A 6189-nucleotide genomic window follows, 5' to 3' on the forward strand; every position below is an offset into this window, starting at 1 on the left:
TGGTTGATGTCATGCCACTGGAGGCTTGCTCCGGCGCCGCACGCACTCCTTTTACTCTTGTGACGTCACGGGGGGGGGGGGGGGGGGGGTAGTATTTATTTAGTGCGTGTGTATGTGTGTGTTTGTGTCAGATCGCTAAGTGGTGTCTTAATTGTATAAGATGTCCAGGTAATGTGTTCACTCACCGGCCACACTTTTAGGTACACCTTCTCAATCCTATCTCTAATGCAGGTGCTGATTTTTAAAATGTAAGCGATCACACTCTGTTGGCCTGAACAGCAGCAACACTGATCTATATTCTAATGTTTGTTCCATGGAATTGTATTAACCAGTGGGAACAGAATAGACTGTTGTGAATTTGCCAAATCTATTGTCTCCAATTCGTGGACGTTGCTTCTTGTCTTTACTGTCCAGTGGATGTTAGATTTTATTTGTCCAATCAGATTTCAGCCACCATGTGTTGCCATGTCAACCGAATATGCCCAGGGCCTTCAGAATGTAGTTCTGGGTCATGTAGTAAATCTAAGGAATGGGGAAGTCAAGTCCAAAATTTTCTTCACAATAATGTGTTCTATGCGCCATCACTTGCCAAAACACGGTATTCGGATTAATATTGTGTTTGTGTAATAAATTCACATATTTTTACCCATTGCAGGGTCAGCCATTTGCAATAAGATATTTCATGTTCCGTCTGAACCCAGCATTAGGCACTGTGATGTCATTTTCAGTCGACAGCAGGTGACAAAATGGCCTGAGATAGATAAAAGCAGGTGATCGTTAATAAAAAAAAATTAACTTGACTTTTGCTTTAACTAATCACAATTCAAATATGTCCTCACAGAGCCTAAACGGTGGCCCTCAATGGACTGCTTCATGGACTGCTTTTTATATAGCGCTTTAACTACACCATATGGCGCCCAAAGTGCTTTACAATTGAAGCCTCACATTTACCCATTCACACACACACACGCACTCATACACCAGTTGTCAGCTGCTGCCATGCAAGGTGCTGCAAGCTCCACTGAGAGCAAATCAGGGTTCAGTGTCTTGCTCAAAGACACTTCCGCATGGTCATCAGCCAACTTTAATTAGCACAACCTTCTTAAAACAGAAAAGGGGTATAATTATTGCCAAAGGCTACCAATTTGATACACACTTCTGAAATAACAAGCTTAAATTGCAGTGATGTATTCAAATTAGATTACTTTAACGATTTTTTTCCTAGATCATACAATCCTTCACTGAGCCTTTGAGCAAAAACTATGAGCAAAAAATTTGAGATATGAGTGCACTTCAGACCCCCTACTGCTAGATGGCGCCAACAAACATCACAAAATTCAACCACTGGTTGGTTAGCCAACTGCCAATAAACACCACAGAGGAAGAACAAGGAAATGGTTATGTGAGAGCAAATGTTATGGGGTAGATGCCACGGACTTCCAACTTTCGTAAGTCACACACCCACGCCACGTCCCAACACTTGCACCCCCACCCCTGCGCCTCCCAACCACGCAGCTCTCTGAAATGCTTCGGAGAACTGAGACTGACACACTACACACTCGCACCCATCGACGGGAATGTGCACAGGGGCACAAGAGCAGAAGCACAAATACTGGGACGCAGCCCACAACAACAGCAACTGGAAACAGCGCAGGTGTGTGACACACAGAAGTCGAAAGTCCCGCCTCCTCCGTGGCATACACCCTATTGCTGTGTTTTTATATAGTGTGACATATTGAGTGCAACTTTCCTTATATAAAATAAAATAAAATAGAAAAACATTTAAAAACGGGATTTTTGTGTGTTTTTTGAGGGGGTTAGGAACAAATTAATCACATAACCATTCATTTAGATGGGGAAACATGATTTGAGATGCTATTGTGGTCAGGAAACAAATAAACTTGTATGTCAAGGCATTAACTCCACCAACATGATGGCCTTTGCACTGTATGGGCCCTGTGATTGGCTGGTGACCAATCCAGGGTGTACACCGCCTCGACTCTCACCCGCAACCCTAATGAAGACAAGGTACAGATAGTAGGGCTTGCTGGTCAACTAAAACCTAGCCAAGCTGACTTTGGACAAGAGGCCAAGCTACACAACGGATTGGTTGCCAAACAATTGCACTTTCATTCAACATAATGTTGTGTAACACTATTAAAAACATTCTTTTTGTTTGTTTTCCAAATAAAGGTCTAACGTGAATGGCTCCTCCTCCTTATGTAGTTGAGTAACCACAATTCAGCGAAATGTGGTATAGTTTTTCTTTTCCATGAACTGATGTTGCTGGAAGTTAACCTTTGTTGTATTTGTTTGATCTCATTATTGCTGCAGTAAGGTATGTGTGTGTGTGTCCTTGAGAGGCAGAGGTCACTAAACTTTGTTTCATAAATAGTCAGGCGGCAAAGTGAACTTTGTGCCGCAGATGCCTGTCAACCCCCCCCCCCCCCCCCCCCCTCTAGCGCATGCACTCTCGACTTTCATTTAGCTCCTGCGGCCCATCCTCACCTCCCGAGGTCATCCCATTTTCCAGAAGGAGCCGAAAATGAGGAAGTAGCATCTTAACATGCCAGGAAATTGTTCTTTGCTGCAGATTGGTCGCTGACTCATGCCCGATGGCCACCCAAATGTCAAACTCAATTTTGGACTGTTTTCACCGATTGGATGAAGCGAGTGGAAAAGGCCTGTTGTACTCATGAGGCTCTTTTGCACACAGATATTGCAAAATTCAATTCAGGGTCATAATTCCAAAAGCCAGGTGTGAGGTTTAACTCACTTCTTGTTGCGTTGAAAACATTTATGACTGCCAGGCAAATATTTTTATTATTTAGTATTATTTTAGGATACAGTATTTCCCCCCCAATCCCATACGAAGCCCCTCTCTCTATAGGGGCATAGTCTGGATTTTCCTCCTCTCATCCCCCTCCCTCCTTCCTCATGTTTTCCAATTAGGATGATTCTGATAATGTGTCACATAGGGCTGCAGATATCAGATATTTTTTATAATTGAGTATTTCACAGATGATCCCATTGATGAAGCGAGTAATCACATGAAAATTAATTTTGTTATTATTAAACTCTAACAGTCATGTGAGGTGCCGGTTGCCAGCCTCACTGTAGTATCTGTGCCTCTATTTTGTTGCTGTTGAGAAAACTGAGCTTAGCTCATTCACTGCCATAAATTTATAAAAAAGAAAAATGAAGAAAAAGATTATTAAGAATTCGGGGCATCAAGCGATTAACATTTTTAATCGTAATTAATCGCATGTCTTCACTAGTTAACACATGAATATATCACACATTTTATATCTGTTCTAATTAACGTACAATAAAAAAAATCTAGGTTTTCATACACTTGTTAACAAAAGTGGAAAAACATCTTAAACTAATAGAAATAGTTAAAATTAATTGTTGACCTTTATAGCTGTCAATGGCAGTGAATGAATTAAAAAAAGAAAAAAAGATTATTAAAAATTCGGGGCTTCAGGCGGTTCAAATTTTAAATCGTAATTAATCGCATGACTTCACTAGTTAGCTCACCAATAATCACAATTTTTATATCTGTTCTAAATGTACAATAAAAGGTTTTTTTTTATAGGTTTTTATACTCTTTTTAACAAAAGTGGGAAAAATGTAAATTAATAGAAATAGTTCAAATGAATTTTTAACGTTTATAGCCGTCAATGGCAGTGAATGAGTTAATTATCTTCATAAAAGCTAAATTTTGATATCCACCTCTAAGTAATGACTAAATGTGTTCAAAATCGATTAGTGCCAGGAAACTATTGCAGCACATGGAATTAATGAAGGGGAATCCCCATTTTTCCCAGTATGCTAGTTCCTAATCCTACTATATTTTATTAACACTGGCAGTCCGAGGGATACAGTTAGAGACCCTCGAGCAATCCATTTATCTAGCTGCACATTTTGCTGACACTTGAAATAAAATCTGCTCTCCTAACTGGAGAAGCATCCCTGTCAAAGAACATGCCCTTACTCTGAATTGTCTGTGCTGATGCGGTCGATCCTTGCGTCTTCTCTTTGAAAAACACACGCGCTCTTTTGAACTTTGCTCATAAACAAGGTTGAATGACCGGAATGTGGCAGAAAGCCCCCACAGGGCAGAACATAAGTTAAAACGCAATCATCAGCAGTCGGCCATCTGAATAACAAATACAGTCATTTGCATTGCTAACAGTACGATGTCCTATTTTAAGCTTTTTAAAAAACATTGTTATATAACAGATTCTACAAGGTTTCGTTTGTTTTTGGGCCGGATCAAGCGCCTCTCACGGGCCATTAATAGCCCACAGGCCATAAGTTTATTGTATTTTTTTCCTTGTTATCTCTCTTATTGGCTAATCTTTGTTCTCTGAGCTTCAGAAGAGTCGTATCAATTCCCCAGAGAGGCTGATGGAAAGTGTCCTCCACATGACAGCGACGCTTAAATAACACAAGTCATTTTCTTTATTGGGAAAGCATTGAAATGAGCCCTCTTGGGAATCATCACACTTATCGTGGAAACCATTCAAATATAACTAAATAATCATTACATAAATATCATCTGCTTATGTTTGTGTACTTTTAATTGAAAATGTTCACAGCATCCTCTTAATATTCTCAAGAGTAACGATATCCCAATGGGTTGTCTTTTAAAAACAACCCCCCCACCCCCCACCCCAATGGAAAAAAATGAATTAAAGACAAATGCTTGAGCTGAAAAGAGCAATAAATGGTCATGTGGTGTTAAGAAAAGTGCTGTGTAAGAAGCAGCATTGCAGGTATGTGAGTGTGAGGGCAAACACACTTTTTCCAGAATTGCTGCAGAATTCACCTTTAGGTCCAAAAGGACTGGGAAAGATTCCATTATCACACACAGGCCCTGGCCAGACCCAGAAATGGGTCAATCAATCAATCAATCAATCAATCAATCAATCAATCAATCAATCAATCAATCAATCAATCAATCAATCAATCAATCAACACACTTTTCCAAGAAATGTTGACAGGCCAATGGCTGTCACCAAATCTGAAACCAAAACAAAACAAAACAAAAAAAAAACAAAAAACAAAATATGCTTTAACCTCACAACCTCAGTGATTCCTAAATTGCATGTGGTTCCCTCTAGTGGTGTGTAAATGAATCACCCCCTAAGTACAGTTCAGTGGTATTTAACTTTTAAGTTTAATACATTTAATGAATTTTATCTGAATGAACTTTTCGTTTTTAAACCATGGTTAGTTATATTTTTATTAGAGCTGTCAAATTATTATATTTTTTTTAAATCAGATTAATCACATCTTAGAATTCTGATTAATCACGCTAAATCGCTTAATTAAAAAGGCTTTTTTTGCCCTCCAAATTTGAAGAGCACCTGTTTTGTGTTAATTCTTTCAACATTTAATGTTATGAGGATGTCTTCAACATTTTTTGATTGCGTGCCCATGCTCATCCTCCTCTTTTTCTAATCAGTTAATTACTTGAATAATTTGGAATGGAAAAAAATAACCCCAATATTTTGACTTAAACTAATATTCTGGATGTCAAACACAAACATTTATTAAATGCTTTACTTTAATGCATGTAGGGAATTTTAGCTTGGGTTTAACTTGTTAATAGACGCTACAGAGAGTGTTCGACTGTTCGCGGCTCGTGTATGTACAACAATAAATAAAATAATTTACTTTAAACATTTATAAAAACAACTTAAGAAAACAAAATCGTACAAATATTTGTATAGCGATGTTACTGAACAGAGGTGCTTGAAAAAAGGAGGAAAAAATTGTTGAAAAAAAAACAAATATGAAGTTGAATAATTCTTCTAAGCTACAGTATTTAAAAATAAAAAGCTTTCGTAAAAATAAACTACATTTTACTCCCACGCTTTCCTGCTGAGCCTTTGTTGTCTGTTAATTGTCCTTGAACGCCCTCTAGTGGGTGCCTAAACAACACGCGATGAGGTCAAGAAAAGAGACATAATTTCAACTGGTTTCTCTTCGTTTGAGTTTTCTCCGTATTAATAACTTTGTCTGTTTCTAAATTGTTCCATGAAAAAAAAGTTATATTAAAAGGGGAAAAAAAGAAATGAGATCATGTACAATATGGATGTAAACTGTGCATTTAACTGCCGGAGGTGATTGGTCTGTACTTCCTCAGCAACGAGCGACTGCCTAGCAACCGCTTGGCAA

The sequence above is a fragment of the Vanacampus margaritifer genome, chromosome 2 (genome assembly GCF_051991255.1).
Source record: "Vanacampus margaritifer isolate UIUO_Vmar chromosome 2, RoL_Vmar_1.0, whole genome shotgun sequence".
NCBI classification, from domain to species: Eukaryota; Metazoa; Chordata; class Actinopteri; order Syngnathiformes; family Syngnathidae; genus Vanacampus; species Vanacampus margaritifer.